The 26,424-nt window shown below is 40.1% G+C and overlaps 1 protein-coding gene across 7 annotated transcripts in view; it reads left to right on the forward strand.

The window, feature by feature from the left end:
• Nucleotides 1-26,424, forward strand: part of SSBP2 (single stranded DNA binding protein 2) — a 157,069-nt gene that overhangs the window by 10,363 nt on the left and 120,282 nt on the right. The window lies entirely within an intron of this gene.

Genomic DNA, 26,424 nt, shown 5'->3' on the forward strand with positions numbered 1-26,424 from the left:
AATAAAAATAGAATAATGAAATATGTCTTGTTTTCATAAAGCTGTACTTACTGTTACCTGGCAGTGCCATAGATCTCTATTTATCAGAGTTTCACTCATACCGCTATTTAGTATCTCTTGTAAAATACTTTAGAAAGTTGAAAAAAGACACCGATGTTTTAATATTCAGACTGTCAGCTAAACAAATGCATTTGAAAGCTTGCAACCATGCACACAGCAGATTTTCAGGATGCCTTTTCTCTGTTTTAGTCTCTTTCACAAACACATGCTGAAAACTGCAGACGGTATCAACAACTCAGTTTGTGCAGAAGTTTGGATTGGATGTTAGGAAGAATTATATCTCAGGGTGAGCGGTCAGACATTGCAACAGGTTCCCTAGAGAATGGTGAAGTCCCCAGCCCTGGAGGTAGTCATGAGGTTCATAATCCTTAAGGGCATAGTTTAAAGATGGGAACTTGACAGGTTAGATGTGTTGCTCTTTGATGCTTTTTGCAGCTTCAACGATTCTGTGACTATAGGAGAGTCATGGCAATGTGTTGGTTAGTCTTGTACATCATCCTGACCCTTAGGAACCCAGTCAGTTGAAATACACCTCATGCAAAGCTAAAAATTAATTTTTCTTTCTTTGTTGAAACATCCAAGCTGCTGCATACATTGTTTTGGATCTCAGTTAACTGGCAGTGAAGAAAGTACACCTATAGGAACCTTTATTTTCACTTCTAAAGCACACGAAATGCTCAGCTCCAGTAATTGGATGTCTTCTGCTATAGCCACATGTTCTGAAACAAATTGGGTTTGTTTATGCACATGCTGAAATTGTACTCATTTTCTCATCTTGCAGTGTTACCTCTGTCTATCATGTTATTTTTATTAGCTATGTGATACACCACTGCGGCCTGGACTCACTCACACAGTGATTAAAAGCTCGTGTGTGCAAAGCAAAAGAGAAGGTGTTGCAAAGTGAACTTTGTGAATACAAGAGTTAATACACAGAGGAAATGCCGAAAACTTATTTTGGTGTTTGTTTAATTTCAGTTTTGCAAAACGTATACAATCAATACACAATGACTATTTGAAGTTAAGAGCTCTCTGGCATAGCATATTGTTATGGAGAAGAACTTAGATTCTGAGAACGGTTTTGTACTTAGTTAGGTGAGCATAGTTGTCTCTCTGGGAGAAAACATGGAAATTCTCAGCAGTTCCAGAGACAAGTGGAAATACAAGTGAAGTAAAAGGAAACCTAACCTGTAACAGTGTCATACATGCTTCAGGTCTCTAATACTTTATTTGAAGCATTCCAGAAGGGCTGGAAATGAAAACAAGAAGCTGAATCGGAGAGACCAGTGATATAATTTGGCTAAGTAGTTCCTGTGTATCAAATAGAAATGTCGCATTCATTTTGCTTCTGTGATTCCCTATTGGTGCCAGATGAGCTTAAAACCATTCCTGTGACTCTGGCCACAACTCACCTTGAATTCTGTTTTAGCAGCACAATGGCATATTTGAGGAATTAACATAAATAAAGAAAGATGACAATTGCATTTTTACAGTTGAAAGTCGAGTGTACTATCTTTCCATTTTGGTGCATGCGTTTATGCTCAAGCTTGGAAGGCAAAGTTCGGATCTTTGTCCTCAGAACAGTTAACTGTACGAAATCTGCTTTCATTGAAACATAGGAAAAAGTTGATTTGAATCAATTTTATCTTATTTAAGTATGGAATAAAATTAGAAGAGGCATTGTCAGAGTTCGTAGGCTGACTGCACTCTTCATCCACTTCTTAGCTTATTTAGTTGTATCCTCATTCTCTTGTCCTGCCTCTTTGAATGGAATCCTTAAATTCCCCATTCCTACCTACGGCCTGGGTATGGTCTGTTATGTAATAACTGCAATTGCCACACCAAGGCTGATTTTATGTTCAGCTCCTGTGATACCATTCTCTTAGGGAGCCATGACTGGAGCAGCCAACAACCAAACTTTTTAAAGCAAAGCATTTGTTCAGACCTAAAGCAATTTGAAAGAAAGCATCTGAAGATAACAAAAGCTGTCTGTATATGTAATTTTTTCTGACTAGGAATGTACAACTCCCCTGATGCTTATCCAGTAAAACAAGCTTCATCTGATTCCTCCGAAAAGCTTTTCTCGGTGTGTTTCCCTGGATAGCCCCTGGCAATTGACACAAGCTTATCCAAAAAGATAAGAGTTTTTTCTTCCCTTCCGGCAGCCCAGGTGACCTGAAGAAGCATTTGTGCCCTAAAGGTTTCTCCTCTTTTGTTTGCTTGGTTTCCCCCCACCCTCCTGCTATGTCAGTTTGGTTTAGCGAGTGATGCTATATAGAGATACGGTACAGCCTTACAGTGTCATAGAATTGTAGAATGGTTTGTGTTGGAAGACACATTTAAGATCATGTAGTTCCAACCCCGCTGCTATAGGCAGGGACACCTCCCTCTAGACCAGGTTGCTCAAAGCCCCATCCAGCCTGGCACTGAATGCTTCCAGAGAGCATCCACAGCCTCACTGGGCAACCAGTTCCAGTGTCCCACCAGCCTCACTGTAAAGAATATCTTCCTAATATCTAGTCTAAACCTACCTTTAAATCTTCCCCTTTAAAGCCATTTCTCTTATTCCTGTTGCTACATGCCCTTACAAAAGTTCCTCTCCAGCTTTTCTGTAACCCCCCTTTGGGTACTGTAAGGTCACTATAAGATCTCCTCACCCCTGAGCCTTCTCTTCTCCAGGCTGAAGATCCCCAGTTCTCTCAACCTGTCCCTGTGGGAGAGGTGCTCCAGCCTTCTGATCATCTTCACAGCCCTCCTCTGGACCCTCTCCATCAGCTCCATGTCCTTCTTGTACTGGGGCTACAGAACTGGATGCAGTACTCCAGACAGGGCCCCATGAGAGCGGAGTAGAGGAGCAGAATCACCTTCCTTCACCTGCTAGTCACACTTCTTTTGATGCAACCCTGGATTCTGTTGGTCTTTGGGGCTGCAGGTGCACACTGCTGGCTCATGGTGAGTCTTTTCAGCAACTGACACCCTCAAATCCTTCTCTTCATTGCTGCTCTCAAACCATTCTGTGCCCAGCCTGTATTTGTGCTTGAGGTTGCCCCAACTGTGGTGCAGTACCTGACACTTGGCCTTGTTGAACTTCATGAGGTTGGCATGGGCCCTCCTCTCAAGCCTGTCCAGGTCCCCCTGGATGGCATCCCTTGCACCCTTAAACCTATAACATTTTAGTGACTGTGATCAAGGGCAGCACCTTCTGCTCATCAGGGATCTTCACAGCCCAAGTCCTTGGTCCAGAGTAATTCTGAAAGGAACACAAACCAGTTGCTGTAGTGTTAGGTGCTGGGTTTGTTTCCTTGCCTGTTATCATTTCCTAATCTGTGTGTGGGTACATGGGTTGTGGAAGCAGTATGTTGATGTTTCAACAGTTCACCTTGCCAGGCTGTGAAGGATATCATGAGGCTGCGTATGATTTTGTCAGGTAGAGAGGAGGTTAATGTGGAGTTTTGTGAATGAAGTGGAACCAGTGCCCATAAGGGAACAGCAGCTACTTTAGTTAAACATAAGTATTTGATGAGTACAGGCCAGATGTTCAGCATTCTGAAATAATGCATACACTGCCCTAAATGTCGTAGTGATCTCTGAGCCCTCTTTGTGAACTTTGTACCATAGGACTGGAGATAAAATAATGGTCTCTTTGTACCATAGGACTGGAGATAAAATAATGGTGGATTTCTGAATTATCTGGAGATGTGTCTGGCTGCTCATGTGTTCCTTGGGCATCCCATTTCTTTTTCCTTCCACCTGCAGTGTAGCAGTTTTTTTAGCAGGTTTACCTGTTTTTCTGTCCAGCACATATGAGCCAGACATGGCTTCTGTGCAATGATAGAAAGGATTCTTGTAGTTGTGGTGATTTAACCCAGAAGTTGCTCTTATGGGATCCCTTAGTCTAGATATAATGAGGTGTCATTACGTTGTAGTCTTTTATTTTTTCTTACACCAAAGTTTCAAAACTCAAGAACTGCCATTTTCCAACCCACAAATAATTTGCCTCAATTTATTCTGTATTTATTACTTAAGGTCCAACAATGCCGCTGACTGAAGTTGTGAAATAGTGAAATAGAATTATTTTTTAGAGGCAGATTTACTGCTATCTTGTTTTATAATGTTGTGCAGTTTGTAAAATTAGGTAAACTTCAGCTGTGGTTTTTTTTTTTTTTTATTACTAGAATAGGTAATGTTTGGCTATGGAATCTGCTAGAGGGTGGCAGGCTTGTATTGGTATTTGCTTTATTTTCTAAACTGAGATGCTTCGTGTCACTGAGGACCTACTAAGGACTTACACAGCTGAAAGCATCCTGTATTTCTGTTGGATGGTGTGTGGGAGGAGATACATGAGATGGTTCTGAAAAATATACTTGTTCAAGTGTCTCAGCTGTGGTAGGACTCAATGTGATCTACTGTTACGTGATTGTGAAATATTAATGCAGTATGTGATAGGATTTATCAAGATGATTTCTCTGTATGCTGTTTCTCTAGTATTTTAAGCCTTTTTCATCCAAAACACATATGACTGAATCTCTTATTTCAGGTGTGGGTTAATTGTCCTAAAATATCACGGCTGCTGTGTCCATCTTACAGTTGATGTGAATCAACTCTGAGTGTAGAAAGCTGCTGAACAGAGGTGGATTTCATTCTGTTCAATACCCTGACTGCTCGCAAAGACCAAAAAAAACCCACAAAAAAACAACAGAATATGCGCCCTGCAAACCAAAACACAGCTGACTAATCTGACTTTGGGTTTACTCATTTAACAGCATCGCCATAAACTTGGAAAACAGGTAAGGGACAAAGGACATAGCCTAAAATCTTATTGTGTAAGGAGTTGGTTTTGGATCAGCACCAATGGAAGGTCCTCCAGCTCCTCGGGGGGAGCATCCCATCTGAGCAGCAGCAGGCTCTAGGAGCAGTGACTAAACTCAGCTGTGCCATTTGCCTTTCAAGTGCTGCAGGGTGGGAAGACTGTGAGTGTTGCAAGACTGTAGTAATTGTTCCAGGTCTATGCCATGGGCAGCAATAGCATGGTTCGGTGATGCAGGGAGCCAGGAGCTGCTTCTTTCCTCCCACCAGGAGGCCGTGCTTGAGTTTGCATCCCTGTTTCTCCACCCCACCCTCTGTTCCAGTGTGTACAGTACACTGATAGGAGTGAGTCACCTCTTTTATTATGTTTTGAATACTTTCCTCCAAAATGTAGCTCATTTTCTTCAGGGAGGGGAAAGAATTTATGCTGTCCTGGTTCCTTATTTTTATCAGGGCTCTGCTAACAACTTCCAGCTGAGAGAGTTCTTGGTATTTTTAGCCTGAGATATTTAGCTATTTGAGCCTCTTTTACATGTTTTCTCCTTGATATATATTAGCTGGGGAGAAAAAATGGCTCTTGTTAGTTAATATATTAATGAGCATGCTTGCCAAATCGACTGTTCTTACTCTTAGGAATCTGAATGCTTCAGAATTTTGGGGGAAGTCTGAGCCTAGCTCTAAAGTATTTGAATCAGCTGCATTACTCCATTCCCTGACTGATGTTGCTGTAACTATGTTCTCATGGAATGTTACTCCTTATTTATAGTGATTGTCTTTAGTATTAAATATATGTATATAGTATATATATATATGTAATTAATATTCCTTTTAAATTCCCTGAGAATAGACTAAAAAGAGCATAAAAATTATGAAGTGGCAACTCACATCTTGACTCTGTGATGTTCTCCTTGTTCCTTTTTTTCCCAAGGTCCTTTTGAGCAGCAGAATCCTCTGTCTTACTGCTCATGCTAGTGCTGTATTGATTGGCTTATGGTCTGATCTAGTCCTTTAATATTCCAAATATTGAACCTGCTGGCACATCTTGTACACACAGCATTTCCAAGTTTCTGGATAAACTTACCCTTCCATGAAATTTGTATGAACGTTACTTTGAAAGAAAGTTCTAAAAATGTTTTAATATTGATCTTCTGCATTTAAGAAGCGCTTTAACTTGTTTAACCATGACACTACAGATCTTACTGTAATCAATTATTTTATCTTGTCCTAACAAATTTTCAGATGAAAGGTGAAAAACTTTAATAGAGCTGATTTTCTGCATTGAAAACAATGATCTGTTTGGATGTTAGCTATTTATGTGGCTGAATCTGGATGTTTTTATACAATTGCGTCTTCAGAAACTGCTCTTGAGAGTGTCATTGTGTAGCTTATTGGTTATACATGTATCATGTATTTGCCATAGTGGAATCAGTACGTTTCACTAAGAGCTGGTGCAATGTCTCTGTAGGACTGCAGGGGTTCGGTAGAAACGACACTGTTTTAAATAAGTATAATTAGTTTTTGTGCATAAACCTTCCCATTGTCACCTCAGAGATGTTTTATTTATGCAGGGTGGTATTATCGTGTTGCTCTACTCATATCCACTTAGCTATCTGATGCAGTTCTGCAGAGTGAGGGAAATGACTTTGTGCCATCTATGCAGCATCTTTGTCCTCTGTTTGCCAGTCTGGGCTGTGGCATAAGTCAGAGCTGCCTGAAGGCTGCCAACAACCACCAGGATGTATCCTATTAATTGGAACCAGCTGGATACAAGTATGTATTGGCAGAATGCAGTAGCTCTTCATCACCCAACTATTCCTTTTGGGAGCTTGAACCTTCCAGTAGCATTTGCAAAGCTGAATTCTTAAATATGCCATCAAAAAGAGTAGGGGTGTTCTGTATTTTTTTTTTAATCTTTATTTATTTTTCTAATTTGTTTTTAAATTTGTTTAATACTTCCTTCTTAGCTGCTTCCTGAGGTTGGGTAGTCACCGCTCCCCATGTAGACGTGTCTGTTTAGCTTCCAGGATCCAGTTTAATACGTGTGCCCCAGTTTTCTCAAAGCACTGAGAAAATTGTTTCTGTGTGTACTTCTTAAGCACCAGGGAGAATTTTTGTTGATAATTGTAACCTTCTTGGAAACTTGCCATTCTACTGCTGTAAGCCATGAGGCCTCTTAAAGATAGAGTTACCGTGTTTTGCTGTTAGGTATTAGCTGCTTTTTTTGTGCTTGTTTGTAGAGAGAGGAGTCTCCATTCCATCTTCTAAAAGTAATTTTAGGAAGCTGTTGTTTTGTATCACCAGTCATGTGCACCAAGGTGGCTGATGGTGCAGAGAGGCTGTAGGGCAGGCAGGCTGCAGCCCTTAAGGATGCTGTCTGTCTGTGCTGGGGGTTTCTCAGCGGGGACACCAGATGAACTAAACACAGATTTTGAGCAGCTTAACGCTTACAGTAAGAGCAGTCAAAATTTCATTACTCTTAATTATTTTGTAACAGGTTAATATGATTGCACTGTTAGCATCATACTGGACAGTTCCTTGGCTTATTTGCATATCTTATCCTAAATAACTTTATTTCATAGTGGTGACCAAGCTTCCTGTGCAATTTGTTTTAAACCGATCAGCTGTCTTCTTATCTCTGCCATTTGTACTACTGTTTTTTTCATCAGTCCTTCTTCAGTCTGAGAAGCAGTTCGGGCAGATATTTGGAGGAAAGGAAGATGTTAGAAGCTGCAGTGAGTGACTGCAACTTGGTGTACAAAAAGTATGTAAGTTGCTTCAAGCGTATATTTGAAATCTGCTGCTCTAGTAATGACCAGGCCAAATCTTGCTTTGCTTATGAGATCTGACAATATCACGGTCCATGTGATTTCATTTGTTGTATTCATAGAAGCCCTGGGGAGCGAAATAACTAGAGCAGGAATGAAGCTGTGCTTTCTTGCGCAGCACAACAGGGCACTGTAGCAACTCGGCCACTGGGAAAAAATGGCAGAGATTTCGTATGTGTGTGTTTGTGTGCGCGCACACACGTGGGTTTGCGCGTATTAGATACACAGTCACATACCAACATTACTGTGACCCATTAGCCTTTGTGGGGTAAATAGGCGATAATTATCCGTCCGGTACTGGTTAGGTCGCACTGAGCTGAGCTCAGGACAATCAGGGTGCTTGGTAAAGCTTTTGTTACTAAATATCCCCTGTTAATCTTCAGTTTCAGTTTACAGGCTTGAATATAGTCCTGCTGTTGTAAAGTTAACGCGTGTACATAAGAAAATTTCTATGCTTTGTTCACCTTGAATGAAATGTAAAAAGCCCTTTAGGGAGGCTAATCTTCCTTTCTTATCTGCAAATGTGCTAGAATGCTTGTGAAAGAGAAAAGCAACAACCTAAAGAGCTGCCAGTTGGCTCTGAAAAGTTGTTTTTAGAAATAACACATGAATACTTGCGATAGGAGCATTAAGGGAACCTGTTACTCACTTTAGGGCAGTGTACCGAATGCTTAAGTTTGGGACTGAAATAATAAAAAGTAATCACAAAGCTCAAGGACAGTTCCTCTTACTTGCTTTAGTTTCATTTGAGGATTGTGGCATTGCTTCAGCATGGTGTCATTCGTACCGTGTTCAGAACCATACAAAACTATAGATCGTGTAGGCATTTGACGAGTGTATTAGGCACACCCAAAACGTTTTGAAGAATGCAAACACATCAAATCTTGAGACACTGATAACTTCCCAAAGCAATAATTTTGTAAAACTCTGTCCAACGTTTAGAGGGTAAGACCTGCATATTTTGACATTATAAATGGTAACATACTCTTTTTATTTCTTCACTGTGTATAGAAAAAGTTGTTTTCTGGTCTTTTGAGTGAAAAAAGAACAGTTTTGAAACAGCAGGAAAGGTCATTCTGGCCTGAGATGAATCATGAGAAATTTCAGTCTCTAGACAACCTTTACTTTTGCATTCCCTTAGACAACATTATTGAAATAGCTATACGGAGGGATATAAAAACAAATCATTGTGACCTCTTGTATTTTGATTCCAGAAAATTTCAAAGTGCTCTCATATTTCAGTGGATTATTGAAATTGTCACTGTACAGGCACGGCCAAACTCATAAAAGAGAAGCAAATGTTGCCTGACTGTTGAATGTGATGTGAGATTTTTATGATCAAGCAATAACCTTTTTTCTTTTTTTTTCTTTGTTAAGTCAATAGTTAAGATTACTAAAGCAGAGAGAACTTTTTCCTTGCGCCTCTCTGTTTTACTATTTTACAATTGGTCCTCCAATTGAAGCTAAGAAGTGCAGGTGAAGTTGTTTGTTTTTTGCATACAATTTTAAAGTGTTGAAAAGTAAATTAAACTAAAGTTCAGTTTGCTGAAGACTGTTTGCAGACCGCAGCAGCATTCCCAAGTAGTTGTAAGGAAATGTCCTGCTTGTCTAAAAGCTGTAATGGGGCAGGAGTGTGGCGAGCAAGCCACCTACAGCACCAGCAGGAGACAGCCCTATGGGCAGGTCTCATGACCTTTGTAGATATCATCACTGAGGTGCATAAGAATATGGGCCACAAAATCCTCCTTGTGCCAAAAAAAAAAAAAAAAGGGCTCTGGCCTTAGGGTTTGCCCTGTTCTGTAAGCCCTGGTGGGGAAGCTTGTCCTGTTGTCTGTGAACTGGTGGAAGAATCTGTCTTGCAGAGCAAAAAATGATGGCTGGGTGTTGTCTCTCCTCCAAAACACCATACAAGAAGCTTGAGAGCCAGGATTGCCTTCCTTAGCACCAACAGGGCTGTATACAGATGGGATGTGCGCTGTATGGTTGCAAGGAGTTCCTTTTTTCCCCTTGCTGGCCACAACAGAAATGGATACTTAAACCGTGTTTGTGATTCCCTAGAGAGTATTGAGAGATCTAGTGGAAGGCAGTTGCTCAGAAGGTGCAAGGGCCTGGTCAGACTGCTCACCGCCAAGTCCCAGTCATCACATGGCACTTAAATCCAGTTCTAATGACTGATGCCCATAACAGACTGCTTTGGAAAGAACGATTTTATTAAGGATTATCTTCCTGTTCTGTGGTTGTTGTATCTGCAGGGAGGGTTATTGAAATTGCATGGTTCTCATTAGAAATGTTTTATAAGTGTAGGCTTCCTGGGGCCACAGACTTCTTTTACTTTCATTCTAGCAGGGCTTACTTTACTGACTTTTCTCCAACTACTCTTTCCCTCCCCTCTCCCCTCATTTCTTGTGATGATGAGAGACTGCATAGTGTAACAGCGAACACTGTAAAGATCAATTCTGTTTCCAACTGCATCTCTCTGTCTGTTGCAAATTCTTGATTGATGCAATTATAGGCTTAGGTACCTTTCGTTGCACCTTCCATTTTTTTTCAAGGGCATTTAATTTTGGTCTTGGACTCGGTTTCTTTTGGTTTCTTTGTTGGTTTCTTTGTGGTAGAAGATGGCTGAATTTGTGGGATTTAGGTTGTAACCCCTTCACATTTTACTGTGATTATCACAGCAAGGCTTGAGTTCTCCTCAAGACAGAGCAGCAAGGAACCACTGAGTAACGGTCTTCTAAAAAGCAAGGACATTCTTATTTAGGTCAGAGGCACAGCAGAGAGAACACATTATAAAACAATGAGCAGCCCTTAACCATGCTGATCTTGCACAGATTGTCTGTCTCACGCTGGACCTGACAGATCTTTATCTCAGTTGTGCTTGTTTAGTTGTTATTCCAATACATGCATCTTTTCCCCCCATGTGTCATTTTACAGCCTAAGGATGCCATCAGAGCTACTCAGTGCTCTGCATCTTCGGGGACTGATCTTCACCCTGGTACTGTACCATGGGCATTTCAAGCAGGTCCAGACACTGCTCTGAATTGTCTTATTGCCCAAGCAACAGAAATATAAGATTATGTCTATAGATAAGATAGGCTATATGCTCTGTGTGGAGTGGCTACTGAATTAGCTTCTAATGTGCTATGGTAGTGGCAGACCAGAAGATGTCATCAGTGAATGTTGAGGATCTTGTGTTTTGGAGGTTCTGGGTTTATGCTTTGGGCTGGACTTGTCTGGTCCCATGATATGTATGTTCTTCACTGTGTGCAAGGTTCAAAGCTGCACAAGGTTTAAACCTTGATGTTCCACACAAGGTGGAAGTGCACTTTCATTGCTGAGGGTGGCAGAACTTCCATTTTGGTTTCCTCTTAGCAGCATCCAGTTCATGCAATGTGGTGGAGATGGCTGGGGAACTGCGCACAGCTCCTGCAAATGTGCAGCCGTCTGCTTGTGGCCCAGCTCCTGATTCCACCCAGTGCTGTCAGAACATTTGTGCTGTGTTCCTCTCTGAACCCTCATCTGGTACCTTTGTCCATGCCTGACCAAAATCTCTTGGCCAAAATACGATGCTGTGTAATATTACGTGTCACTCTCTGGTTGTTTCTCCTCTGCCTTTTGTGCTTTCCTATCTTTTACCTGAAGCCACGTGTGTATTGCCTTCTGTGTTTGCTTGCTTTTCCACATATCTAACAAAACAGTGCTTTAAAAAACAAACAACAATGAAAAAAAACCCACACGTAAAGAGAACCCCAGAAAAACACCTTCAGGGTGGTAGTCTGTCTTCCTTGTGAAATTTAGACTTGTTTTCTCCTTTGTTCAGGTTATGTAGTTGCTTCTTTGTCAGCTTTCATGCAAACTTCACATGCACAAGATCTCTTTTTTGCCCTCACTGTTCCCTGCTTTTGTGTTGTGAGATGGCATAGAAGATGTAATTTAGATCTGAAAAGGACATTTTATTATTTAAGACAGGCATTTTTCACATGCACAAAGAGCAGCCTTGGATGTGATTTATAGTTTCTAATTGACTTAAAATAGATGAGTAATTTTGAGCTCCATGAATTAATTTTGTGCTCTGGGCCTTTGTTTTGTATTTTATTTTCCCCTGGTGCTATGTCTTTTTCCTGAATGAATCCAGACTGCTGGGAACAAGGAGTTAAGAGGCTGTGCAGCGTTCTTCCTGATATCAGGGTAGCGGTGGGGAATTTTTGGCATTTGCTTGTAGTTTGTTGCTGTGTTCTCTGGCAGATCATGCTATCGGAGATAGGCAAAGTGCACTGCAAATCTACTCACCAGTGATACCCGTGTTAAATGTTAACGTTTTAACAGTAGGTTACCTCACATTAGATGTCCTAATGTGACTCAAAAGGGACTTTTTTTGTTGTAAGGAAAATTCTGAGTTTAACAAAACAAAGAGGCCAAACCCACAAGTTTAGGCACTGTTGCAAAGCTGTGGTTGATTACTCACTCACTGAGCTGGAGAAGAATCCCAGGGAAGAAGGGTGCAGACTGCAGATTTGAGGACTTTCCAAAAGTATTGCTGCTTGTGTTTTGTTGTTAAGGAATTCGTCTTACAGTTGTTATGTGTTTTTTTTTTTGTTTTGTTTGTTTGTTTGTTTGTTTGTTTGTTTGCTATACAGTATGTATTTGCTTTAAATTTCATGTAGTTCCTATGTGAGGGGAAAAATGTTTGTAGTAAAGGCTGGCCAGTGCTGCACCAGGAATCAACAGAGTGCCCTGAAAATAGTAAATGAATTACTGATGGTAGAATATACCGAGTGTTAACTACCCTGCAGCAGTGATAACATACAGTACCAATTTCAGCATCTACATCTAATTCATTTAATTTAGTTCCCAAATACAGGAGTAATGAAACACATGTTATTCTTAAGATTTTCATGCCGTCAGTCAAGGAAATTTTGGGGAGCTTTGGCTGGGATCGTAGTTGTGAGACACCCTCAACCCACACCTGAGGGAAGAATGGTGATTCTGAGTGTGCAGGGCCATTGCCTGGGGTGTTGTTGAGGAGCTCTTAAGTACAGGGGCAAGAAGCACTGGTGTAGTTAGCTCAGTGTGGATGTGAAGAAGATGCACGTGAGTTCTACAAATAACATGTGGGCAGCAGCTTGTCCTCTTAGCTGTGTACTTGGGGTAGTGTCTGCAGGTCGTGCAAGTGGAGAGTGGGATTTTCAAAAGAACTTAGCATGAACTTAGCAAGAACTAGCTGCTGCTGAGAAAGTGGTGTTAAAATTCACCTTCAGTTCATTGGTGTGTCTGCCTGCCTCTGCAGCAGCTCGTTTGCTCTCAGAATTGAGTATTTAGATGTCCTAAGTGGAAAACTGAATTTATCTGATAGCTGCCAGACAGAGGGATAACGTTTTATTGTACCTGAGCAGGATTCTAGTTTCGTTTACAGTGGAATCTTATCAAACTCCCATACATTTTTGTAAACTCCATTGCATGCTGCTGAACTTGGAGATAAAGGAATTGCTGTGCTATTTCATTAAGGTTTTATATCACAAAATGCGTATTACTGTTACATTCTTTAGGGTATTAAGTTTTTTGTAAGCAGGGCTTACTTCTTAAATGCAACAGTTAAAGTACTGCAGAATGTTTTGTTGTGGAAATAAGCATCTCTGTAAAGCCATACTAGTCACGCTTAATGGTTAGGGTACATTTATAAATTGTTTATAGAGGGCAAATAAATAATTAATGTCCGTTATTAAATAGGTTACAGGCATGAATAGCGTGTATTATGTATGGCAGTAAGCTCACCAGCTGATGGTGTTTGAGGCAGCATTTTGTCTAACTGTTGCACTCAAGTCTGTAAGAAATGACCATTTGTTAAAATATGCATTAAAAATGTAATACGCCATGCGCGTTCATAAATACCTTAATGTATAATATCATCCCTTGGATGTAGCCCTCTGGTGAAACCCTGCTGGGAAGGGAATGAGGCAGCGGAAGGTTTTCAAGGTGACAGCGAAATCCAGGGCTGTGAAAGCCTGGTGCTGTGCTGACAAGCTGTCTCTTTGTAACATGCTAATAACAGGAAATTTGGAAAACGGATTGTTTTGCTTTCTAAATACCTGCAGGATCAAGTTGAGCATCAGTAATTTTGATGATAAAGCAGTGTTTTGTAACTTAAGTGCAATATTTAGTCAAATCTCATTTAGAGAATGAAAATAACAAAGTATTACTAACAGGAATTAATTTGTATTTAAACAGGAAGTTTTGTGCTTTTTTTTTTTTTTTTTTTTTTTTTCCTTTTTCCTATTCATGGTTTTTAATGCAGCAGAGTTGCGTGTGTTTTTGCACTCTTGTCTTTTGAACATGGTTTTAATTTTGCCCTCTTGAGGAGGGAAACTTCTGGAGATGTGCTTCACATCACACTCAGTGAGAATGTGGAGATCAAGAAGTTTTTTGTCTTGGTCATGGGGGAGGTGGCCCCATCGTGTTTTCTTTAATGGTACCTGCTAGCTGTCATTCATTTCAAGCAGAGTTCATCTGCTGTCCTGTCTCTTCTAACCCTGACGCAGATTAGGAAACTTCAGCCTTTTGGGAAGGCCTTTATCAATGTATTTTTTTGGGGAAGGAAACGCCACTACTGTTGAACAGAGGAGGAGATACCATTATCTGATGTTATCCCACTGTTGTCTCCCCTGCTGCATGGACCTCCTTTCACTTGCCGCTGGGGTAGCTCTGTAGAGAAACTTCTACATACTTAGTTTCTCTTCTGTTAGCAACCCTTCTGTTTGTCGGCTCAGTGAAAGTGAAGCTTTGATGCCATAGTAAGAATGAAGTGAGTGTTGGTCTGGGAGTTGTGACAGGTTGGCTGCTTTCACAGACAGCCTGCTTGGTAGCAGTGATTTGACTGTCACTATCACAAGGAAAGAAAAAAACAAAACACCCCAAACCCCACAGGATTTGCAAACCTACCGATTTAAAGTGATTTTAGTGAGGACTGAAAGATATTTTGTCTCTCATTTTGTTTCAAGGGAACGTCTAATACAGAGAGAAAAGAATTTGCCAGTGAAACACAAGGGTTATCTTTCTTTTCATTTTAATGATATTAATTAGAAGTTTAATATGATTTTCTCGTCATAGCTTTGCAGTAATTTAGAAACTTCCGTTAACGTTAATTTTGGAAAAAAGAAAGACTCAATAATCTCAATTTATCATTTAAATTTTTTATATAACAAAAACATATCATTTTGTGATCATTTCATTGTGATGCTTTGTTAAACTAAAGCAGTTGTGTTTGAGGAATTCTGTATTCAGCCTTTCTGGGATAATTCTGTGCAGGAAACACAAAAGCATAGTCTTTCAATTTATGTATGTAAACTAGTAAAGAGAAGTACGTAGTTTAATTGTAAGAACAGTCTTCTCTTTTTTAACCAGCTGATACTTGAAGCAGTGGGCAAAAGTATCTCTGGATGAATCTCGAAACCTTTCTTCCCCACATCTTTTTTCTTTCTTTTTCTTTTTCTTTTTCTTTTTCTTTTTCTTTTTCTTTTTCTTTTTCTTTTTCTTTTTCTTTTTTCTTTTTCTTTTTCTTTTTCTTTTTCTTTTTCTTTTCCTTTTCCTTTTCCTTTTCCTTTTCCTTTTCCTTTTTCCTTTTTCCTTTTTCCTTTTTCCTTTTTCCTTTTTCCTTTTTCTTTTTCTTTTTCTTTTTCTTTTTCTTTTTCTTTTTCTTTTTCTTTTTCTTTTTCTTTTTCTTTTTCTTTTTCTTTTTCTTTTTCTTTTTTTCTTTTTTGTTCTTCTCCTTCTCCTTCTCCTTCTCCTTCTCCTTCTCCTTCTCCTTCTCCTTCTCCTTCTCCTTCTCCTTCTCCTTCTCCTTCTCCTTCTCCTTCTCCTTCTCCTTCTCCTTCTCCTTCTCCTTCTCCTTCTCCTTCTCCTTCTCCTTCTCCTTCTCCTTCTCTTTCTCCTTCTCCTTCTCCTTCTCCTTTTTTGTTTGCTTCTTTGGTTTGTTTGTTTGTTTGTGATGACATTAGTAGCCTGGGAAAGACAGTCATAAAAAATGCTCCTTTTTCCTTGGCTTGGCAGGTATGAGTCTTGTTTAGGATAAAACCGAGCAAAGCAGAGTTCTTGCTCTCTGATATCTGTAGTTCTCACATGCTGAGCAGACAACTGCTTATGTTGGAAAGTGCTCTTAAGAGTTTCCAGAGTAAGTCAAGATTATTTGTGTTTTTGTTTCATTTTTTTTTTCCTGGTAATGAATGGATAAAATGAAGAAATTATGAGGGTAATGAATGAAGCATGGCGTAGCAGCATTACCATTGCAGTGTGTTCATGTAGCTTCGTGGTTTGACATCAGATGTATTTAATGCCATATAAATAGCTCAAGTGTATTTCAAATAGTGTGTAAACAGCCTATTAAACGCAAATATTTGCTGAATGTCAATATTTGTATTTAACTATCAAATGAAAAACATTAAAGTTGTTTAAGTCTTTTTAATCATCTTTCCTATGCTCACAGGTAGTTTGATCAGAATTCTTTAAAATGTCACTGAGAAGAAATGAAAAATACTCCTTAGTAGTCTGAACTTGAGCGAGGCAAAGTAGTATTTATATTCAGCAAAGCATTTCTAAGTGCATTTTGCTTGTCAAATTTATTTTGTGCTATTACTACAGAGGATGTTTAGGTAAAGTGCCACTGATCGTATTTTGGTAAATGTATTCTGAAAATCTTGCAAGCCCAAAGTTTTTGCAAAATATTCAGTGAGCATTTCTTAGTTGTAAACCTTGGATTCACTAGGATATCTTTGCAATTTTTTCCTTCTAGTAAGAAAACAGTAGTAAATACTCCTTTGCTATGCTGTAAACGGCATGAGTTGTAATCCCCATGAGCACTAGTGACTTCAAGATTTGCCCCTGCATCCATCCAGCTTTACCAATTAGGTATGCAGCATTGAAGTGCATCAGCCTATGAAGCATAAGCCTCAGTTATGAATTCTGGAAACGTGAATTGTTTCATTTCCAAGAACCCATCTGGTTTTAATGTTTCTCTTCCTTTTTGGTTTGTTTCCTTTTTCTGGAGCCAATGCCATGCCCTGCCACCTTCGCCTGTTGAAATCTATCATTTGACTGCTCACTATGCCGCTGCTTTGGGTACGTGCTGCCACATTGCATCTTAGCAGTAATATTGGCAAAGTTGGTTTACATGTTCTCTTTCCTGAGATTCCTATTTGTTAGAAGTCAGCAATGTGAACTTGAGGACTGAATTGGTTTATGCCATCAAAAGACGACTGCAATTCTTGTAGTTCTGGTAATGCCAACATACAAAACTGTGAGAATATAATTTGGGCACATGGAAGAGTGGAATGTAAGATAACTTTCCGAACTGACTATTTTGTACAGAAATGTATCCATAATTTGTGAGAATAAAATAAATCAGTGTGTCCTGTGTAGGTAGGACTGTTGTTTTTTGATGCCTTCATCCTTTAAATTTGAGTTTAGAAACAAGAAGTGGTCAGACAGAAGTTGTCTGAGAAGTAATTTACTTATTTTCTTTAAATTCCTTACCATTTTTTTTTAACCTGATGTCAGCCATGAGTGTGGAAGCCATGAGTACTTCCACTACTGCTGTCTGGCATTTGGTTTCTTCCCTTTGAAGACCAACAAGCATCAGCAATTTGGAGACTCGGCATTAAAATTTTCTCAACTGCTGGTCAAACAATTTTAGGGTAACTTTACAACTGCAGGATTTTGTTGTTGCTGTTTTGTTTTGGTTTTCTTTGGTGCAACATAGCCTGGTTTTCAAGTACCTTCTTTATGTGGACCAAATTCTTTCTGTTTGGAAAGCATCTTCCTATAAAAATTTTTGGTAAGAAATTGAAATTAGTGTTTTTAATCACCTTCATTTCAAAATAAAGTATTTCCAGTAAGTTGCCCTTTAGAGTCCATGTGGATTATCTGCAAGTTTCAAAATACGTATGTTTTGGTTAGTAATTTCCCTGAGCATGTTGAGAGAGGAGTTGATGCTCAGCAAACCTGTCATGCGTGAGCCCTAGCCTGCAGCTGGGTGCTTGAGCTTATCTGCTGTAGTGGCTGAGTGGAAATGTTGAGTAAGCTGGGGGTCTTGTATAATCCTTCTTGGCTGCAGTCCAGTTTGGGAAGCAGCAGGAGAACACCTCCAGATGCCTATTCAGCATGTTTACCTCAGCCAACAGAAGAAACTATGGGTAAATGCTGGAAACCTTGTAGCAGGTTATCCAGATGTGTGAGAACTCAGCAGACAGGTGTAGCAGGGCTGGCAGCCCTGCAACAGAGGGTTAGTGCGTCTGGCAGTACCTTACTGTGTGTAATTGAGCCACGGATGGGTATGGCAGTGATTCAAGGAGAAATACTGTGCATGAGGCTTTGGAGGATCATTGTATCCATCCTTAGAGCTTCTGTTTGTATGCTTTTGTTGTGATTGGGTATTGTTCTGCTTTTCTCTTTTAGAGAAGTGCCTTAGGTTCTTCCAGTGCAGGACTTCTTGCCTAGCACGGGGAGCAGACATGAAAGCTGAGGATCCAGTCCCACTGGTCAGCATAGTAGCTCATCGTTCTGAAAAGGAAACTTTATGGTTCAGTCAGATTGTTCATCTTACTTCTTGCTCAGAAGTACAGGTACTACTTTTTGCAGCTCACTGGCAGCTCCTGACAATACTAAGACTACCAGAAGTGATGTAGCACTGAGGAGACCTTGGAGCTGCTTTGTCCTAGGCACCCTGGTTATGCAGCCTGTGCTGCCACTGATTGCCTCCCTTCCTTTAGACAGGATCTCCTCCTAGCTCTTCTGTGTTGAGAACCTGTTTAGTTTCCTGTCTGAGGATGGGTGAGGGAATTTTCCAGCCCTCTTGACTGTAACTCAGCTATCTTACTAAGGTGTTCTTTTGCTTCTTATTTAGTCTTTTATGTGCCTTTCTGTTGTCTTATTCTCAAGTAGTTCAGCTTTCTTTTGTTGCTTTGTAGAAGTGGAAAAGAATCAGTCAAAGAGACCTAAAACTTCTCTAGTTCTCTTTTCTTTGGGCTTTTTGTTTTGCATTTAGTAGTAAAAATCCATTTGCTGGTGTTGTGAGGTTTTTTCTTGTTGCCATCATAACGTCCTTGGTAACTGAAACTCATTTTGCACTTCTGCCTTTCTACTTTCGTCTCTACATGTTTGTATTGTTCCTTAATGCCTGCCTTTGCTTTCTTTTGTGTTTTTTCTCCTTTTTCTTGGATCACTGAGGAATTGTTGATGAAGTCTGAGTTACTTTATATTAATTCCTGTCTTCCTTCCTGTGCTGTTTGCCATGGATATATTTTTCTTAATAAATAAAGCCTGAATCGCCTTACATTTGTACTGTACTTTCCCTTTGTGTTATCTGTTTTTGAGGACACTCTTTCCACCAGTTCTTTGAATCTGCTTGGCTTCTGAGGTCTGCTAGCTGTACTCTGATGCTTTCAGACCTCCTTTCTCAAGATGCTGTCATGTTGCAGTCATTCATACTTACTACTCTTTGCTGTTACTTTTTAGATAGATACTGGGGGAAATTTATCCTCAGTTTTTCCATCCCAGCTGATTCCTTTAAGATTCATGAGGTGACTCTTTCATGCTAGTCCCTTCATCTTTTTCACCCTACCTCTTCCTTTGTTTCATGTTTGCCTGTGGTTCCTTGAAGTCAACTGTTTCATTCTCTGATGCTAATGTCCATTACTTTAGCTTGCCATTGAAATAATCTGCCATATAGGTTTATTTGCAAAAGAACAATGTAACCTTTGTTTAACTAATTAATAGAGACTTCACATGCTATTTAAGAAGTGCACTGCTTGCTAGTGACTTATGTGGGTTCAGCCATGATATGATCTAACAGAAAGACACCCCCCACTATTTTTTGCCCAGCATTTGCAATCATCCTTGAAAAGAAGATAAAACTGAGTCCTATAGATGTCTTACTGCCTAGAGTCCTCATCTTTCCCTTCTTCACTTCACTTGAGATAAAGCTTTCTGCTGTCTCAGCTCCAGCTTCCAGGAGGGCGCTTAGTAATATGATGTCGAGGACCTGCTCAACATATTTAATACTGATATCAGCCCTCTATTTCCTAAGAAAAGCTAGGAAAGAAACTAGTAAAAACCCATGTTCTTGCCTTTGGCAAGCATTACTTCAGCAGTGATGTTCTCAGCAGCCTGATGGATTAATGCACAGCACTGATGGATTAATGAGAAGCCAGTTGCTGTTTTTCTGTTGGTATATAAACACAAACTTAACTTTTCTTCATGCATGATGTTAAAATATGTAAGGCACATTCTGCTCATTAATTTTTCTTTCCATTGCAGCAGGTGAGCAGTGAAGCCCAGTTTTTGTGCTACCATGATCAGCAGCAGCATAGATGGATACGAGTACCAGCCTTTTAAAGCAACCTTTTGTCATACCTAACAAGTGGTTCAAGGCCAGGTACCACCTACTGATAATCCTGTGGCAAATGTATAGCTTTAAACTCTAGATTTTTAAGGACTGTGCTGGTGCTTTACTCTCTGTCAGTGACTCTCTTTAGGACATTTCCGTGCTGTTGGCTCTGCTTACTGCCAGGGCAGGATGCGTTGCTATAAACTCTTTAACTATAGTAAATTATATACCACGGGGAAAAAATGGCATGTAGAAACCTGTTACTATACCATCTTAAAGCAGCAGGGAAGGCCAGGGTTAGCACCTTTATTACTGGGAAGTGGGGAACCTCGTGTATTTATGACGGTGTTGAATTCTCACAGGTCACATTTTAAAATGTGTTTTGTAGCTTAACATTTTTAGCTGTCATTTCCCATATTTTAAGCTGAGCAGTTGGAATGACTTAACTGGAATGTGGGTAAAGGAAGAATGGCTGACCCATGAGAGTGAAGGGAGAGGGTACAGATCCTTCAACCCGCACAAGAGCGAAGGCCCTTTGTAATGTGGCCTCAGAAATGACGTGTCTGAGTGCTGGAGCTTTCTAGATCAGTGACATCAGGTTGAGGAGGCAAGAAGGTGGTAGAAGAGGCTGCAGAAGCATATAATTTGTTTAAGAAAAAAAAAAAAAAGATAATATCATCTGAACAGACTGAAAGAATGGAACACTGGGAGTCTGCGTAAGAAACTGAAAATGCAGTCAATTTCAGCATGTTTCACTCTTCATTTGCATCTGCTGTTTGGAAATGAAAGTAAAAGCTTATTTGTGATGATTGCAGCTGTTGATGCATTAGAAGATGTGTAATGATTTTCACATAGCTGTACTGTGGGAATAATGCTGTATATCTAAAATACCAGGAACAGTGGGCTAGAAGGAGAAGCATATTATTTTGTTACACCAGCCAAGCTGGAAAAAAGTTGACCGTTTCAGGTGCCTTGCTTATGGAAAACTAAATTCAACAGAAAAGTTTTTGAGGTGTGTGAGTGCAAAATAAAGTGGAAATAAACCCAAAGCTTTTGATATGAAACATTACAGATCACCAAGAAAATCTACATTCTTATGAAGCATTGGGAATCTGTGAATCAATGGAAATGGAAATGATCACATTCCACATGAAATCTGCAGAAGGCTGCAGTATCATAGAATCATAGAATAGCTTGCATTGGAAGGGATCTCAAAGATCCTCTTGTTCCACCCCCTATGCTGTGGGCAGGGTTGCCGTCCACTCGATGAGACTGCTCAGGAACACATCAAACCTGCCTGCAGGGTTGGGGCATCCCCAACTTTTCTGGGCTTATGCATTTTATTTACTTATTTATATGTTTTATTTGTTATGTTTTGAATCTGTAATAATCTCTGCAAGCTGAGACCTGAGACAGAAGTGGATTCCAAACTCAGCCAGAGTCAAACGAGAGTAACATGCAGAGCACTATGCAATGTGACATTTTGGCACAAACCAAGAGATCCTTAGCAGATGAGAATATGTGAAACCATGCAATGCATGCTTTTGGGGGAGACTGCAGATGCCACCACAGAGTGTAAGCTGTTAAAAAAGAAAAAAAGGAAATTGAAAGATACCTGTTATCAATTCAATATTGAGTTGTATAGTGGCACATTAGTTAACATATTGCTGGAAGCAGTTAATGCTAGCTCTTGATACCTACAGGAGATTCACTGGTAAGACATGAATTTATCCCACAAAATCTGTGAGTTCTGAGTGCATGAGTAAGCTAGGAAAAAACCCACAACAGCGTTGTTTCTAATACCTCTTGAATAAAAGGGCACTTAGTAAGCTACAACTGTTTTTAACACTTGAAGCAGTACATAAATCAAGGAGGGTGTGCCTGGCATTAATGAGCATGTTTTCAGAGTATCTTCAAGTGGCAGGTAGAAGGGTGACTAGAATTGAGAGCATCTTTCCCAGAGCCGTGACAGAAGTCTTTCCTTATGTAAAACCAGAATAAACAGGGAAGCATCACATTGCAAAAGTGACACCAACCTGATGGAAAGCATGAGGCTCCTGTTTGGTAGGGTGCCGAGTGTAAGCCCCAAGTGGATATGTACTAGGAGAACTCTTCCTGCTGTATACAGACAGAAGGAGATATGAGTGGATATGAATACTGTCAAGTATTCGCACTTCTTTGCTGCGTGTTTGCAGGGCTGTTGTAGCAACTCCCAGAAAAAGGGGGGCACATACTTAAACATTTGATATCACCTTTGGGAAATGCTGTTTCCTCAGATCGGTGTTTGTGTTTTGCTTAATATGTGTGTGCTTCTAAGAAAACTGATCATGTTGTAGATAGGATAGGCAGCACTGGCACCAATGTAGATTCTGAGCTGGAAAGAAACTATGGACTGGCATGGTTAGAGACTCTTGAAAGAGCAGCTTGTGAGCCTCAAGCGAGACAAAGAATGTAAATCACGCGTAGGTGGAACGGCACGCCCAGCAGGGCTGATGCACAAAGGTGTGCACCGAGGTACCTCTGCAGCACTGACGCTTTAATTGACCTACCTGCCCAAGCAAATGGAAAAGCACGTGTATTCTTGGACATAGATCTGGCTTGGTGCTGCAGGAAAATGTGTAAAAATGGTAAATAGATTATATTATGATATGTAAATGTGTTAGAAGAATATGTGTGTGTGTGTGTGTATCATCTGTGCAATTAAACGGTGGAAAAGGAGTTGTTTGGCCATAGTGTGCAAATCTGCTCAAATATTTGATACTTCTTAACAAAGGACGTTTGCTGTTAGTTGAAACTGACCAAAAGCAGCTTCCCAGAAAGAGCTTTAAAGCTACTGAAGTGATGGATTCAAGTGAGTTTGTTCAAGAAGCCTTAAATTAGAGACGTTTTTAGGTGTTATGTTTAAAATACAGATTCGGTGCTGCTGCCTATTATTTCAGGGACTGAAATCTGTATTTCATCTATTACGTTAGTCAGATTCCAAGGGCGCTTTGGGTTTGAAACAGTTTCTGCATACCTTTATGAAAAAAAAAGGAAGGGGAAAAGCTGCTTCCCCCTACAGGTCAGAGCAGCAGTTCTGGAATTTTGCGAGTCTCATGAAGCAAACAGAAGCTTTTAGGATCTACTCTATGTAAATGCTTTTAAATGTTACTCAGTTGCCTCACCCTTCTTCACACAAACTAAAAATTGTGGGTATTGATTTACTAAATTTCACTGGTTTTAATTATAGAACATTTTTCTTTTTAAAAGTTTTTAGGGTGTTACGATAGAACTTTTCACATGTAACAAGTTTAAAAGTAATGCAAGATTTGTTTTGTGGTACTCAGATCTAGAACATTTCAACTATTGATAGTTCTACTTTGCTGTTTACATCCAGCATCAGATATTGTCAGCATAATGGCTGCTGCTGGCAGAAGGACATCTCTGCAGTGTGCAGTAGTTCACCACTGCAGACACAGTGAAAAAGGAGCACCAGTTGCTTAATGCAGCAGTAGGCTTACCATGGGAGTTACAGGAGGCACAGTACTTGAACCATGCCTTGACATACTGCCAAATCTGGGGATCTGGAGGTTTTGCTCTATCACACTGATTTTATAACTTTATGAATAATGGTTACACACAACTGTACTCTCAGTTAAAATGCATATATTTTAGTTATGACGTGTGGTGAATAGAACAGTGAAGGTAACTATACTTTTTCTCAACTGCATGAAGCTGTGTGCAATAGTTGCATATTTCTGGCAGGTTTATTGGGCATCTTACAAGAGAAAGTAGAAGCTTAATTACTGCAGTTCCTTGCTCTTCTAAGCTCAGCTTTTAAATGTGTCAGAAAAACGTGGCCCTCATGCTTTTATTCTTTGTCTCCTTAGAAATAGCAGTATGCCAAACTAAGTGCTTGAACTTCAGTCTTAGACTGAGGGACAGAAACTGCATTGATACCCATCTTCTTGTAGAGTTAAACCAAGATCACAGTGTTTCACCTGTGTTCTTTCCTGAAAGACTTTTTGATAATAGCTTCGGACCTTTGGTACACCCTCCACACCAGTGGATCTGACTAGATGTTGTGATTAACATTTCACTGAAGACTCAGATTTCTCTTTTTTTTTTTTTTTTTTTTTCCAAATAGTTCAGGTGTTTACCAGATGGAAACAAGAAACATGGGTGTGCAGGTAGAACATACTTGCTGCTTGCAGTATTTTCTGTAGGCAGCCAACATGTGTTCATCCAAAGAGCCAGATGAGTAGCCCACATAGCGTCAGGGAGGCTTGCTGGGGCGGTGGAGGGAATGTGACTCAGAGCACCCAAGTGCCAAAGATAGACCAGGTGAACATCTTCGTGATGCTTGTGGTTTTCACTGCCTTTTATGGGAAGCTGTGTGTTATAATCTTTGGATCTCAAATCAGGGGTACTTTTCTTCCTGATTTTAATCAGTGGCCATACAGCTGTAAAGTATGTATGTATGTAAGTCTTCCCTAAGTGAATTGTATATTTCCACCCTGATATGTAGCAAGTCATTTCCACAGCACACTTAGAGCTGTTATTGTTTATGTCTTGGAGATTTTCTTGCAAAAATTAGTTGACTTGGACCCCTTAGGTGGTTCTACACTTCAGAATGCTGTCGATATTTTTCCTGTAAAATGCATGAATAACTTCTGAAATTAGAGCATCAACTTCACGAAAAACACAACAGCTCACCAAAATGCAGCACTGCAGTAATATGAACATGACATAACTTTTTTAAATGTAATTAATGTATCATCAGGCCATAGATGAGTGTGTGATCTAGCTGTCTTGGCAGGGAGGGGAGCTCTGGCATGCGGCGTGTCTTTAAGAAGAATTATTTCAGCATTGTCATGAACTGATTAGAAATATTTTCTCCCCACCTTACTCATAGCATGTCAACAAGGATGCGATTGTGAAAATTTAACATATGCCTGCTTGCTGTCTTTACACTGTTCCTCACATCACCTTAATGGGTGAAGACTGCCTTTTCAAATTCCACTTCGAACACAAATCCTTTGGTGTAGAGGACCACCTCACTACTATTTTCTTAGTCTTCTGCTGAGGAGTGTAGTACTAATTCATTAATTTTGCACACTTGGTCCGTGGCTGTTTTTATATTCCCCTTGTGTTTTCTATGGAGTGGTCACAGTCACTGTCCCCGCTAGTCCTTCTGATAAGTCTTTTTTGATTTCTTCGTTGCCTTTCCTCAGAGAGTCAGTTTCCATTGATTCTTCTACTGCAACTAATGCAGTAAAACATTAGTATCTTTCTCTTGATCTCTGTGGTAAAAGCATTTATTTCTGAACGAAGCTGTAATGCTGTTAACTTCTGTGAAGACTTCCTGACAGCATAATAGCTGGAGATGGACAAGGATCCATTTATATCGGACATACACCCACCAGGTTGATGTGTGTCTGTGGTAGGCCCTGAACCTGGCTGTCCTGTCACTGCCATGCTTAGCACAAGTTTGGAAACCTAAGACCTGTAGCATTAATCAGTTTTGTCTGTCCCAGTGCAGTGCTGGCTAAAGCTTTCCAGAGATGGAAGGCTGAGGAAGGTGCTGTCTCTGCAATAAACTCCTGGGTTTTCTGCTTTCTGGCTTGCCTTTGTGGTGTAGAAAGGTTGGGATCACACAAATCCTTTTATCTGGACTACAGGCTTCATGTTTTGATAAGAACAAAAAGAGGAATCACAGAAGACAAATGAGGTGCTTTAAAGTGTTAGTAGGGATTCTAGTCATCCTGGCTGTTGTAGAAAGAGTGCTTCATCTTTCTTAGATCTTAGGTTTTGTCTACAGCCATTTAATGTATAAGAATTGAGTGATAGCTGAACTGGAAAGAATCAAGCCAGGGAGAAGTGGCTTTTGCCAGATGTGGTTATTCTTTTGGGGTGGGGGGCTGGACTATGAGGGATCCTCTTTGCTGAACTCTGAAGGGTGCATCCATGTCCACCTTGACGCTGGGAGAGTAAAGTAGTAGTACTGTGTGTGTGAGGCATAAATCACTAACAAAAACATCCGCTCACAGGCTTTAAAATTTCACTTGTTGGAGTTTACTGAAATAATTACTGCTCTGTCAGTGCCGTGATGACAGTTATCTCATATTGCATAATGTTTTGAACAGTAACAGGAAAGTAGATTTTCTCTGCCTCTCTGCTTTGTTTAGTTAAACTACATATTTCAGGATATGAATAGTAAAATGTTCCAGATAGGAATGGCGGTGTATCGCAAAGTAGGTGCACACAGATTGTGCTTCTCTACAACAGTTCAGCTAGCAACTTTGAAGGAAATGCAGTCTGACTTCCTTTTCTTCTCTTGGATTGAAATGTTGTATAGACAATCTTTAAGCATCATTATTAAAT

Source organism: Coturnix japonica, chromosome Z (genome assembly GCF_054131305.1).
Source record: "Coturnix japonica strain WE chromosome Z, WE-NBRP24, whole genome shotgun sequence".
Classification (NCBI taxonomy): domain Eukaryota; kingdom Metazoa; phylum Chordata; class Aves; order Galliformes; family Phasianidae; genus Coturnix; species Coturnix japonica.